The sequence below is a fragment of the Hordeum vulgare genome, unplaced genomic scaffold, assembly GCF_904849725.1.
Source record: "Hordeum vulgare subsp. vulgare unplaced genomic scaffold, MorexV3_pseudomolecules_assembly, whole genome shotgun sequence".
Lineage (NCBI taxonomy): Eukaryota > Viridiplantae > Streptophyta > Magnoliopsida > Poales > Poaceae > Hordeum > Hordeum vulgare.
Genome location: NW_025422652.1, coordinates 54,271 through 69,219, shown reverse-complemented (window position 1 = coordinate 69,219; position 14,949 = coordinate 54,271). Strand labels below are relative to the sequence as shown.

Here is a 14,949-nt window from a genome sequence, read left to right as displayed (position 1 = left end):
AACCATTGCTAACTCTTCGATATATTTCTTGCTGAAAGTATCCCTGATCCCACTGATAACGAGTAGGCCCAAATAATTCGATTGGGGTCGTTGCTGACCCATACCACATAGTTCCAGCAACTACGAAAGCTGCAAAAAAAACAGCAGCGATACTACTGGAAAGTACAGTTTCAATATTGCCCATACGTAATCCTTTATATAGACGTTGAGGCGGACGGACACTAAGATGGAATAAGCCCGCTAATATACCCAATGTACCCGCAGCAATATGATGAGAAGCTATTCCCCCCGGAACAAAAGGATCAAAACCTTCTGCACCCCACGCTGGATTTACAGCTTGTACTTTTCCAGTTAGTCCATAAGGATCGGATACCCATATCCCAGGACCATACAAACCCGTTACATGAAATGCCCCAAAGCCAAAGCAAGCCACCCCTGCAAGAAATAAATGAATTCCAAAGATCTTGGGCAAATCCAAAGAGGGTTTTCCCGTCCGCTCATCAGAGAATATTTCTAGGTCCCAATATACCCAATGCCAGATCGCTGCCAAGAAACACAAGCCAGAAAACACAATATGCGTAGCTGCCACACCTTCATAACTCCAAATACCCGGATTTGTTACAGTTCCTCCTGAAATACTCCAACCACCCCACGAATCCGTTATTCCTAAACGAGTCATGAAGGGAATTACGAACATACCTTGTCTCCACATTGGATCCAGAACAGGATCAGAGGGATCAAAAACTGCTAATTCGTATAAAGCCATTGAGCCAGCCCAACCAGAAACTAGAGCTGTGTGCATTATATGCACCGCAAGCAATCGACCCGGATCATTCAATACGACAGTATGAACACGATACCAAGGCAAACCCATGGAAATACCCCTTTAGCAAAGAAAAATAGACACGATGTCGCTTTATTTTATCGCATTGAAAAAGATTATCCATTGTACCTAACCCTTCTAGGGGATTCTGTGTCAGAAAGCGCGAATATTTATTTCATTCCATTAAAAATAAGAAGCCAATTCTGTTCATAAGAAGAAAGAGAAGCAGATCTATTCTATACTCGATAAGTGCCAATATGCAATGGGTAACTTGGCCAATTTGGAAAAAACGAAGAATAGATCGCTACCCCTCTTTGTTTAGCATTCGAATCACCCATTCCTTTTTCTTTATTCAATCTGTCTTACCTTTCTTATATGTATAACCTTTCCATCTATGTATTAATAGAATCTATAGTATTCATATAGAATAGAATAAGAATAAAATAGAATAGAATAAGAATAAAAATTAAGACAATAAACTGCAGATTCTTTCTTTCTGTTCCATTCTTACGTTTCCATATTAAAGTGTTTCTTACTTAAATTTAATAATATTAATCTAATATGCCCATTGGTGTTCCAAAAGTACCTTACCGGATTCCTGGAGATGAAGAAGCGACTTGGGTTGACTTATACAATGTTATGTATCGAGAAAGGACACTTTTTTTAGGTCAAGAGATTCGTTGCGAGATCACGAATCATATTACAGGTCTCATGGTATATCTGAGTATAGAAGATGGAATTAGTGATATTTTTTTGTTTATAAACTCCCCAGGCGGTTGGCTAATCTCAGGAATGGCTATTTTTGATACGATGCAAACGGTGACACCAGATATATATACAATATGCCTCGGAATAGCCGCGTCCATGGCGTCCTTCATTCTGCTTGGAGGAGAACCCGCCAAGCGTATAGCATTCCCTCACGCGAGGATTATGCTTCACCAACCTGCTAGTGCTTATTATCGGGCAAGGACACCAGAATTTTTACTAGAAGTAGAAGAGTTACACAAAGTTCGCGAAATGATCACAAGGGTTTATGCACTAAGAACAGGCAAGCCTTTTTGGGTTGTATCCGAAGACATGGAAAGGGATGTTTTTATGTCAGCAGACGAAGCCAAAGCTTATGGACTTGTCGATATTGTAGGGGATGAAATGATTGACAAGCACTGCGATACTGATCCAGTGTGGTTTCCGGAAATGTTTAAGGATTGGTAGTGTCCGGATTTCTTGTAAAGTTATTTCACAGCTAAATTCGTGTTTTCCTCGATTTAATAGAAAATAGAAAGACTTCATGATGAGCAATCATCAGGTTAAGATGGATCTAAACCAATCCATTTTTTTCTATATACATACAACATGCCAACGGTTAAACAACTTATTAGAAACGCAAGACAGCCAATACGAAATGCTAGAAAAACGGCTGCGCTTAAAGGATGCCCTCAGCGTCGAGGAACATGTGCTAGGGTGTATGTGCGACTCGTTCAGATCATGACTTCAAACAAATATAAAAAAAATTTGAAGTATCCCTGATTAGTACCAATGAATAGGATATAGCTTCTCTATCCTAGATTTCTATGGTATATGGAATTTCTGGTTTCCTTTGGTGCAAATCGAATTATCTAAATTTGGAAATAAGAAGCAATTCTCCCATTGGTAGCAAATGGTTATCCATTAAGCGGAGGAAATAGTAATAAAAAGAAAAAGGCTTATGCTCTTTTATCTTATAAAGAACGGACTAACAGGGTCAGCTACTTAGCCAACTTTCATAATTAAATACCGTCACTGTATGGATAACTCTTATTGTGAAAAGAGCTATTTACTCTATAATGGATAGGTAGAGCCAAAGAATGTGAACTATACAAGTTCGTAATACTTTTTGATGAAAGAAAGGGCTCCGGTGTATAGAGAGGGCCTCACCGTTTAAAAGGGAACCATAGAAACGATGGAACCCACTATTTTTTTTAGTATTATTTAGAATGAATTTGTTATTTCGTATAGAAATAACTGAACGGAGTGGAATAAAAAATCGTGGTTGGGAAGGTTACTATAGCAAAAGCCATTGGAATTAATATTTTATATATCGGAATAATTAGTTTTGTTATTAATGAGAAAAAGGGTGGCTAAAAGAAGAGAAATCATTAGTTATTCATTAAGGTTAATTTGATTCAATGACCAGAGTTCCGCGAGGATATATAGCCCGGAGACGACGAACAAAAATGCGTTCATTTGCCTCAAACTTTAGAGGGGCTCATTTAAGACTTAATCGAATGATTACCCAACAAGTAAAAAGAGCTTTTGTTTCCTCTCATCGAGATAGAGGTAGGCAAAAGAGGGATTTTCGTCGTTTGTGGATCACTCGGATAAACGCAGCAACGCGGGTATATAAAGTATTCGATAGTTATAGTAAATTAATACACAACCTGTACAAGAAGAAATTGATTCTTAATCGTAAAATGCTTGCACAAGTAGCTGTATCAAATCCAAATAATCTTTACACGATTTCCAATAAAATAAAGATCATCAATTAAAGGTATAAATAAAGTAATATACTGGAATAATAAAAGATGAATTCCCGGAGAGGGAACTCCGGGAAGATACAATAAATTAAGATTAAGTGGTAGGAATCGACGAGCTGGATTACTTTCTTTATAATATATATAGGTCTGGCCCTTGCGAATTCGAATAAAACATCAACAATCGGAACTTAAGTTCCGGTTGTTGTTTCTTAAATTTTGGTTGTAGTTTCTTAAGTTTCGATTGGAATTGTACTTTTGCGTTAATTGAGGAATATGTCTATTTTTTCTGGGTCTAGAACCTGTAATTATTGAAATTGACTGGGCTTGAAATTGTTTTTCGTTCTCATAGTTACGAAACGGTAAAAAAGATAAAATACGAGCCTGTTTTATAGCAAGAGTAATTAATCGTTGTTGTTTCAAGGTTAATCTATTTATTCGTCTCGATAATATTTTTCCTTGTTCACTAATAAATCTATTAATTAAACTCATGTTTCTATAATCAATTCGATCTCCCGGGCCAATCCGGGGACGCCTACGAAAAGGTTGTTTAGATTTACGAAAAGGTTGTTTGAATTTACGAAAAGTTTGCTTGGATTTACGAAAGGGTTGCTTGGATTTATTAAAAGTTTGCTTGGATTTACTAAAGGGTTGCTTAGATTTAAGAAAAGGTTGTTTAGATGTATACATGATTTATTCCTTATTTAATTTAAAATTGGAAAATGCACTTCTTTATTTTATTAATTTAGGATCCAGAAGAAGTAGTTTTTCTTTGATCCATATCTTATTTGATTCATATTTATAGTATATGAATACCCTCTATACATATGAAATAATATCGACCGGAAATCAGATGAGTTGATTTGTATTTTGTATTCTATACTATGTTTTATTTATATATAAAATATGAAGTTCTTACTCTTTCTGTTGTTTGGAAAGATCGAATACACGATGTTCCTATTTCTTTATTTCGTGATGAGTCGTATGCTTGCGACAATAACGACAAAATTTTTTGAATTCTAATTGTCCGGGTGTATTGTGGCGATTCTTTTGAGTACTATATCTAGAAATCCCCGTCGATTCCTCATTGGCACCTTTTCGAACACAACTGATGCATTCCAAAATAACTCTGATTCTAACATCTTTTCCCTTGGCCATGAACCTCCTTTTCCTTTTGGATTGACTTAATTTAATTCTTCTACTTATTCTTTTATTCTTCTATTTTGAATCCGAAGAAGAAGAATAAAATTCATTAGAATAATTTTTTTTTATTCTTAAATTAAGTAATAAAAAATAGAGAAATAATTAAAGAATACAATCCTTGTCGAATTAGCAAAGATTTTGGTTCGAAATCCTTTCATTTAATTAGTCAGCCCCGCCTTTTTCTATGCTCTGATTTCTGAGGCCTGATTTAGCTTGGGTACCCCTTTAAATTGAATTTCTATTTTTAAAAATAGGGTTTACCAAATTTTTAATGACTCTGAGGTTCAACCCAATCCATCTTTTCTTTCTTTTTCCTTCCGATACTAAAAAAAGATTGAAAAGGATAAGATAAAATTTTGTCATATCACGAAGAAATCTATCCCTCCCATAGCAATAACTAGAATTAAAAAAAAGGGAATGACAAAGCATCCGGGAATAAACGATTAATTTCTATCAATAAACCTGCTAAAGCACCAAACCATAGAGTACTTAGCACGGGTGCTACAGAGAGATATGTTTTTATATCCCGCATTGAAAATCCTCCTTCCTTGTTGGAATACATATATGATCATAAACTTATGCTATATATAAACTGAACCATAATCGACGAAATTTTCCGAAATTGTCCTATCCCTAAAAAATAAAAAGATGACCCCTTCTTCCTATATATTATCAAGGAAAAGTAATCTTTCTTTTATAGGCGAAATTCTATTGGATTTTAGCTGTATATAATTCCTTAATTATATGAGACCAAAAAGAAGAAATGACACGAGGGTTCTATATATAGATAGAGAAAGAATAAGAAAATTATGATGTGGAAAAGAAGACAGGAATTGTGTACAATGGCATTGCACAACAATTTAATTTGGAAAAGGGATGTAGCGCAGCTTGGTAGCGCGTTTGTTTTGGGTACAAAATGTCACAGGTTCAAATCCTGTCATCCCTACCTATTACTTCTTTCTTCTTTATAGGCAGTAGCAACGAGATCAATTAAAGTAAAGTGGGTATAACTGGAATTTGTGGAGACTATACGTACGTGAGATACATTAGGAATAGAAAAAGATTTTCTTTTTGAATGAATGAAAGCGCTCTTAGTTCAGTTCGGTAGAACGCGGGTCTCCAAAACCCGATGTCGTAGGTTCAAATCCTACAGAGCGTGATTCCATCTATCTTATGTCGAAGCAGAGTAAAATAATTTAACAAAATTGAATTGTAACTCCAATTTGACCTCCTCCAGACCAGAGAGGAGGTCAATAAAAAAAAAAAAATGACTCAATCAAAGATCCAACTGATCCCCACGCCTGTATTGCAAATACGCAGTCACGAATAATCCCGCTAAAGTAATAGGAATTAGGCCTAAGACGATTCCAAATAGAAAAACTTCAATCATTTCGATTTGTTCGGGGGGATAAAAAAAGAGGTACGATCTATCCCTAAATAGTACTCTAAATTATCCACGAATCTCAATGACCAAGAAAAGAATTCCTAATTAGTCTGGAAAAGAGTCGTAGAATATCAGGAATCCCAAAGAAAGATTTTGCTTTTCTGAATTATTATTATTCAGTCAATTCAAATAAGACGTATCTTGTTCAAGCCAATAAATAGAGCTGGGGTTATAGTTAAAGCAGCCAGTAGAAAACCGAAATAACTAGTTAAAGTAAGCATGAAAGAGTTAAATTCCATTTATTTTTTTTTACTACACTACATATGTTGGTAAAGCATTTACCTAAGTTATGGAAAATTCATAATTCATCAGTTATTTTAGATAATACTAAAAAACAAGATAGAGTGAGATACAGAAGTGTAAAAGAAAGTGGATTCATCAGATGATACATGAGTCCCTAATTTCGAATCAAGAGATTTGTTATGGAATTTTTCAATTGAGTAAAGTAATAATATTAAGAACTAGATCATATAACCCCATTGAATGAAAAAATGAAATTGGATTTTCAGGGAAATTTCGGAATAAGAGATAAATAAACAATTGAATTTGAAAAAAAAACTTCTTTCTATTTTGGATAATTTCTTTTTCAATAGGACCCTCTTTTTGGACTGAACGATCGAATATTCCCCTATTCCTTCTTATTTTAATTTTAACTGATTGTATTCTATATGGAATAAGAGGAGAAGAAAAGCATTCCACGACCTCCCGAGGGTCTGTTAAAAAAAAAAGAAAGCTCTTCCTTGAATTTACTTTATTTTTATTCCTTTTTCGAACTCCAACCAAAGTAGATTCGAAGACGAGTCACTTCAATTATCCTTTTAAGTTCTATTCTATCTTCTGTCTTTCCCTATTTCATCTCGTAAAGTTCCACGCTCGCAGTTTGGTCAAGAAAGTTAGACCTAATCCAACAAACAAGACAAGGATTAATTACGAATTATGAAAGGATAAATTTCACATATATATACTTGTCCTTGTATTGTGTCAGTATGAGAATATCCTTCCTAAATTATTTATCCAAACCTATTGATCATTAACTTAGATTTTCCCAAGATTTTGGCTGCTATTCCGAATTACTCTATTATTCCGAAGCCAAGGAAAATAAATAGAACCTACAAAAAAGGGGTTTTCTATTGACGCCTTGAATAACATATAGCTTACCTATAGACAAAAAAAAGTAATTATGTTTCGGAACCAGGCAAAACCAGATTGCTGTGCCATAGGAAGGATAGCTATACTAATTCGGTATACTCAAAATACACCTTTGGTACAAAATTGACAATCTCACAAGGATGAAATATCAGTAATTTTCTATTTACTGGTTGATCCCATCTTTTACGGAATCAATTCCTTTTTTGAATGTACAAAAATTTTGGGAGTTCAGCATGTCTGGAAGCACGGGAGAACGTTCTTTTGCTGATATTATTACCAGTATTCGATACTGGGTTATTCATAGCATTACTATACCTTCCCTATTCATTGCGGGTTGGTTATTTGTCAGTACGGGTTTAGCTTATGACGTGTTTGGAAGTCCTAGGCCAAACGAATATTTCACGGAAAGCCGACAAGGAATTCCGTTAATAACCGACCGTTTTGATTCTTTAGAACAACTCGATGAATTTAGTAGATCCTTTTAGGAGGCCCTCAATGACCATAGATCGAACCTATCCTATTTTTACAGTGCGATGGCTGGCTATTCACGGACTAGCTGTACCTACTGTTTTTTTCTTGGGATCAATATCAGCAATGCAGTTCATCCAACGATAAACCAAATTCCAACTATAGAACTATGACACAATCAAACCCGAATGAACAAAATGTTGAATTGAATCGTACCAGTCTATACTGGGGTTTATTACTCATTTTTGTACTTGCTGTTTTATTTTCCAATTACTTCTTCAATTGAGAGAAAGAAAGAGACTAATAAGAATTCTCTTATCCCATTTGGAAAGATACCATCCTTATAACTACCCATGACTGTTTTTGTCTCTAGCATGACCAATTGATAAAATGTGGAGGAAAGTAGGGGAAATGGCCGATACTACTGGAAGAATTCCTCTTTGGCTGATAGGTACTGTAGCTGGTATTCCTGTGATTGGTTTAGTAGGTGTTTTCTTTTATGGTTCATATTCTGGATTGGGTTCATCTCTATAGTAATCGGAGGGACCAGATTGTAAACATGAAAAAGTAGGAGCTTAGCGGGTCCTTACCCCCTTTATCTGATTAGAGCGGAAAGGACCCGCGGAATTTTTACTCTTATAACGCGAATTGAATCTATTCGATTCACTCTTATGAAGCAACAAGAAAAAGAGATCACTCGAGGATCCAATATCTTATTCCACAAAGGAAGTATCCTGAAAATCCTTGATTTAGTTTCGAGTAATAAACTAATAAAACCTTAATCAAAACTATTCAACTAGCCTAAAAATAAAAAAAAAACCTTCAATGGAAGAGTTTACTTTTTTTTGCAAAATTTCTGTAAGTTTGAAGTTAAACTTAATTAAACAAGCCAAGCAATTCTATTTGCTTACAATCACAAGAAATTTGTCCCCCGCCATATTTTCTTCCCCTCTGTTTGTCCACTACCTCGGCTAAACCTAAGCAAAAGAAAAAGAGGCCCAAGAGACAGACCCGAATAAAGAAGAAATAGTAAAGTAATCTTTGACGAATTAGGAAGAAAAAGGATTCTTATTTTGATACAAGAAGAATCGGCACAAGAAAAAGCCTTTTTCTTGTGCCGAATAGACGATTAAGAAGACCTGCAATCCCTCGAAAGAAATTTAAATTTTATTGTTCTCGCCTTTGCCTTGGATTCTCTTCTTTTGCATGAGATATAAATAAGGAATTCCAGACATCTCGTAAACAAAAAAAAGTCTAAACAAAAAAAGGATTTCCAAAAAAGATCATAGATAATTCTAGCAATTGCCAATAAATCGAGGCTTTTTACCAACTTGATGGTAAGAAATTCCGGGACCTAGAAATTCATTTCGTACAATTGAACCTTTTCAAACTGTTTCTTTTTGAGAACCAAAAAAACTTGTGCCAAAATAACGGATGCGAAGAAGAACAAAAGGCCTTGGACACGTAATGGATCCTGAAGCACGATTTCTGCGTCCCCCTGACCAAAACCTCCCACATTAGGATTGCTTGTTAATGGTTGATCAATCTTGATGGATTCCCCCTCTGAAACAAGAAGTTCTGGTCCGGGAGGTATAATATCAATCACTTGGCGTCCATCTGATGCATCAACTATGGATATTTCATACCCCCCTTTTTCTTTACGTAGTATTTTTCTTACTATACCTGTTGACGTAGCATTATAGACTGTATTGTTACTCTTGCTACCATCAGGATAGATCTGTCCTCTTCCTCGGTTTCCCCCTACATATATAGGATATTTTAAGAAATGAGCATCTTTCTTCGTAGCAGGATCAGGGGAAAGAATGGGAAAGACAATTTCACTATATTTCTTACCGGGAACAGGGCCTATCACAAGAATATTTTTTTTATCGGGACGATAACTCTGAAAAGCAAGATTTCCTATCTTTTCTTTTAACTCAGGGGAAATACGGTCGGGCGGCGCTAATTCAAATCCCTCGGGCAAAATAAGAACAGCACCTACATTCAACCCTCCCTTTTTTCCATTAGCAAGAACTTGTTTCAATTGCATATCATAAGGAATTCGAAGAACTGCTTCAAATACAGTATCGGGAAGCACAGCTTGGGGAACTTCAATATCGACGGGCTTGCTAGCTAAATGGCAATTGGCACATACAATTCGCCCAGTTGCTTCTCGTGGGTTTTCATAACCCTGCTGCGCAAAAATGGGATATGCATTTGAAATAGATGTCCGAGTTATTACGTATATCATGATCGATACAGAAATCGATCGAGTTATCTGTTCCTTTACCCAAGAAAAAGTATTTCTATTTTCCATGTCCAATCACAGATCCCAGAATTTCTACAATAAATTAGATAGGTAGCTAAGCTAATCTAGTTCCCTATACACGAATTTGTTGGCATTCTACTGCAACAGTTGTACTGCAATGATGAATACCTTAAAGCAGGTATAAATAGAAAGAATTTTGGTAAAATGGAAAAGGGCTTTCTTTCTAAAGAAAGATGCTAATTTGATTAATATTAATATCGGGAGATCAAATGAATTTATGCTTCACTAATTGAATGATAAATGACTACAAGCGAAGGAGATAGACGGTTTAAACAAAAAAAGACCCAAAATTTCAAACATGTATCTAGAATTACTGGAAAACTACAAACAAAAATAGTGAAAATAAGCTCATTAGGAGCCCATCCAAAATCGTTATAGACCCAACGAATTACTAGTTCCCAACCACGGGTGGAGTGAAATCCAACAAAAAAATCAGTAACTAAAAGAATAAAAAAAGCTTTTATTGAGTCATTTAAATTATAGAAGAATTCCTGAACCCAAGAATTCAAAATGACAAGTTCCTCTTTACCCAGAAAAAAAGAACCACTTAGAATAGCCAAACAGATTATATTTGTCGAGAAATGCAAAATGATATGGAGATGATCCTCATTATTTATTTTGACCCATTGTATTATTTCCTTGTGTATTCCTGTAGGAGGTTTTTGTACATGTGTCTTTAGTTTCCCTTTTATCATCTCGTCCAAGAGAGAAAGTTCTTCTAATTCTATGAATCTTTCTAGAATCCTTTTCTCTTGAATATCAGTTAAGAGAGTTTCGGATTGCCTGGTATTCCACCAATTCTTAATCCAAAGTTCCAGACATTTGTTAAATGAGGAAGAGACCCCCCAAGGCAAAAGTACGATAAATACAAGATATAGTAAAGAAGGCAATGCTTTCTTTTTTTTCATTTTTGATCTGTAAATGGAGTTGTTAATGAATATGCTTCATTCGCTGACTCTATTCCATTCCCTGACTCTATATGATGATATTTCTATTTCATGATATTTCTATTTCTTTGAAGCAAAAACTCTATAGGTTTGATACCCTGTATCTATTCTTCTTTTTTGTATATTAGTGGAATTTCAGTGCATTGGGTTCTTTCTTAGATCTAGATGGAATGAAATAGTGAAATAGAATAAAAAAAGCCCTTTCGGGTGAAAATGGAAGAGAAGAATAGTATGCAATATATCTAACTTCGACAAAAAAAATTTAAAATAATTTTATCTTATCCTCGTTTGTTCCTTCCTTTAGATAAATACTTAAAAATCCCCTTACAATAACAAATCCAATTTCGAAGGGACTTCCTCCCCATGTTGAGAAAACTTTTCTTCTTCCAATTTATCTTTTCTTCATTCAATTCAGTTCAAAAAAGATACCTCAAAATACTTCAATTGGTACGCGCAAGAAATAGGCCAATTCGGCAGCTTTTTGTTCAATTTCTCGTGGAGTAAAAAACTTATCATCAGTACGAGTCAAGGGAATGATCCCCTGGCCCCGGATTTCCATATAAAGAATACGACGAGGATAAAGACCCTCTTTAACCTGAATTCTAATTGATTGGATATCCCGCATAAGGAATCGAAGGAAGACGCGACGTTTTATTCCAGGGAATCCCCAACGAAAAATGCAAACTATTCCCTCTTTTCTATCGAATCGGTCATAACCACTACCTACATTCCACAAAATAGTACACCACAGGTAGGAGCTAATGAATAGGCCTGCGATTCCGTAGAAAGACATCACGACCCCCTGCGGAAAAAAAAGAATTTCTTGAGATGGAAGTATAGATATAATATTCTTACCAAGATAACTGGAAGTCCCAACCAATAAGAATCCTAGTGAACCTAGAAAAAGAATACAGGCCCAGAAAAAATTACTCCTTTTTCGAGAACCTTTTAGAAGTTCTACCCATATGTGTTCTGATCGCCAATTCATATTAGATATACTAAATCCAGCAGCGGTCGATTGAAATTGAGAGAATAAGCTAAATAATTTTGCCTTTACTTTTTTTGATTCTGAAATCGCCTTCAGCAACTAGTACTCCTGTGAAATAATAGGTTAGATACATTGACTTTCTATTCAAAAAATATTCGTTGATTCAATTAAAATAAATAAAAAAAAACTCGCTATACCAAGCTCTGCATATTCATGCATTTATGCTCGTAGCCTATATCTGCATCCATAGCCGTTTTTCATTTGTGTGTAGAAAGTGTGTGTAGAAAAAGTCACATACCCTACCATATTATATTACTTACACTAAAAAATACTAGACAATCTTTTTTTTTTGCACATAAAGAAATAAAGAAGTCATTGCAATTGCCGGAAATACTAAGCCTACTAAAGGCACGAAAATAGAAGGTAAGTTTAAATCCGTCATGGAATAGGTGTCTCAATTCAAATTTACTATTTCTATCTAGTCGAAAAATATCTTAAGATTCTTATGATATAATTAAGTATATCTATTATAAGGAATATTGACTATTGTATTTTTTTAGTTTGCAAAATATTCTGTAAAAAAAATGATAAGGATAATAAGAAAATTCCAAAAAAGGAGAACTAATTAAAAAGATTTTTTTTATTTTCCCATCCTCATGGCCTTTCTATCTTTCTAATCTAATTTGAAATTGGATTCAAAAGAAAGCGACTAGAATTTACTTCCTGCATACATACTTCTCTAGAAGCGCATACAATAATGCGTGGTAAAGGCAGAAAAATAGTATATTCAATCAAAATCAAAGGGCAAATTATCTTACCTACTATAGATCCCCTACTACCCTCTTAAGATCCCCTACTACCCTCTTAAGATCCCCCCTACTACCCTCTTAGACTTTTAAAGGCGATATACCACCCAAAGAAAGGGTATGAAAATGCCGGGTGGTGTTAGCTTTTCGACGAAGACCCGTCCTGTGCCGCGAAGTCCTGTTAGTAAGACCCCGCGCAATAATGGATTATAGAAGAATAGTATTCAAAATACTGCTCTGGACGCATATAGTAGCATTGCGATTCCTAATCTTTTTTATTTATGAATATGAACAGAAAAAATTCATTGTATCGTTGGGTCGGAGCGGAGGTTTGGTCCAGAAAAATTAGGAACAAAACGTCTACTCTACCACACTGAAGTCTATAGCGCTGTATTTCCACGAAAGTATAATTCTTACCATCAGGATACGCTCCTTTCAACGTCTCTCCGATGGGTCCAGGTTCTATGTCCAATCCCAAATCAAGGATTTCTCGCTCTTGATCGGAGTCATAAACTAAAACTACCTTTTTATCCTTTTTATTAAGGTTATAGAAAACTTCCTTATCTAGTTCTAGCATGTTGACTCACGATTACGCCTGTTAAAAGTTTCAAACGTCCTCTTTTTTGAAATTGAAAGAGAGTCTTATAAAAAGGTCTAACTTCCAAACTATGTCTTTTTTCATTCATTCTCCTTTAGTTTTTTTCTCTATCTAGAAGTGGAATAGAATAACCCGGTTGAAGGGTAATGATCATACGTCTGTAATGCATTGTACGGCCCAGAATAGGTCCTATTCTTCTACCTTTTCCAGGTAGTCGATGGCTATTCACAGCTACCACCTTAATCCAAAGAAGAGTTTGAACCAATGCTTTATTTCTGTCTTAGTGAATCCCGATTCGACATTAAAAGTATATTGATTCTTTCCCAATAAACGAAGACTTTTTTCTGTAAATACTGCGTATTTGATTCCATTATCATATGATACTACTATATTTTATTATTTTCTTTTTATTTCTTTATTGTATTATACCTTAATATATATATATATTCTAGATATATAGAATAGACGAATCTCGATTTGTCAAGTCTCATGATCATATCATGATCTATTTTTATTCGGCTCAATCTTTTTTATAAAAAAAAAGATTGAGCCGAGTTTAATTGCAATCAATTAGAAGAATAAAGAAGAATTACTGCATTTCATAACTTATTTTTTTCTCTTTTTATTTCGTTTATTTTTTTTTAGACCTTCTTATCGATAGTATCTACCGGCTCGAACTCGAATTTGATCGCCTTCCATACTTCACAAGCTGCGGCTAGTTCAGGACTCCATTTGCAAGCTGCTCGGATAATTTCATTACCTTCGCGAGCAAGATCACGCCCTTCGTTACGAGCTTGTACACAAGCTTCTAAAGCCACTCGATTAGCTGCTGCACCAGGTGCATTCCCCCAAGGATGTCCTAAAGTTCCTCCACCAAATTGTAATACAGAATCGTCCCCAAAGATTTCGGTCAGAGCTGGCATATGCCAAACATGAATACCACCTGAAGCTACCGGTATAACACCTGGCATGGATACCCAGTCCTGAGTGAAAAAGATACCGCGAGCACGATCTTTTTCAATAAAATCATCGCGCAATAAATCAACAAAACCTAAAGTCATTTCGCGTTCCCCTTCTAACTTACCTACTACTGTACCGGAGTGGATATGATCTCCCCCAGACATACGCAATGCTTTAGCTAATACACGGAAATGCATACCATGATTTTTCTGTCTATCAATAACTGCATGCATTGCACGGTGAATGTGAAGAAGTAAGCCATTGTCGCGGCAATAGTGAGCCAAAGTAGTATTTGCGGTGAATCCCCCGGTTAAGTAGTCATGCATTACAATAGGAACCCCTAATTCTCTCGCAAATACAGCTCTCTTAATCATTTCTTCACATGTACCCGCAGTCGCATTCAAGTAATGCCCCTTGATTTCACCGGTTTCGGCCTGTGATTTATAAATAGCTTCGGCACAAAAGACAAAACGGTCTCTCCAGCGCATAAATGGTTGTGAGTTTACGTTTTCATCATCTTTGGTAAAATCAAGTCCACCACGTAGACACTCATAACACGCTCTACCATAATTTTTTGCGGATAATCCCAATTTTGGTTTAATAGTACATCCCAATAAAGGACGGCCATACTTGTTCAACTTATCTCTTTCAACTTGGATACCATGAGGCGGGCCTTGGAAAGTTTTTGAATAAGTAGGGGGAATTCGTAGATCCTCCAAACGTA

The 14,949-nt window shown here is 35.5% G+C and overlaps 2 non-coding genes across 2 annotated transcripts; both read left to right on the top strand.

Moving 5' to 3' along the window:
* The first annotated feature begins 5,408 nt into the window (after positions 1–5,408).
* TRNAP-UGG lies at positions 5,409–5,482 on the top strand. The gene has a single exon. It is a non-coding gene; the product is annotated as a tRNA-Pro (tRNA).
* A 139-nt stretch (positions 5,483–5,621) lies between these two features.
* TRNAW-CCA lies at positions 5,622–5,695 on the top strand. The gene has a single exon. It is a non-coding gene; the product is annotated as a tRNA-Trp (tRNA).
* Positions 5,696–14,949: the final 9,254 nt, after the last annotated feature.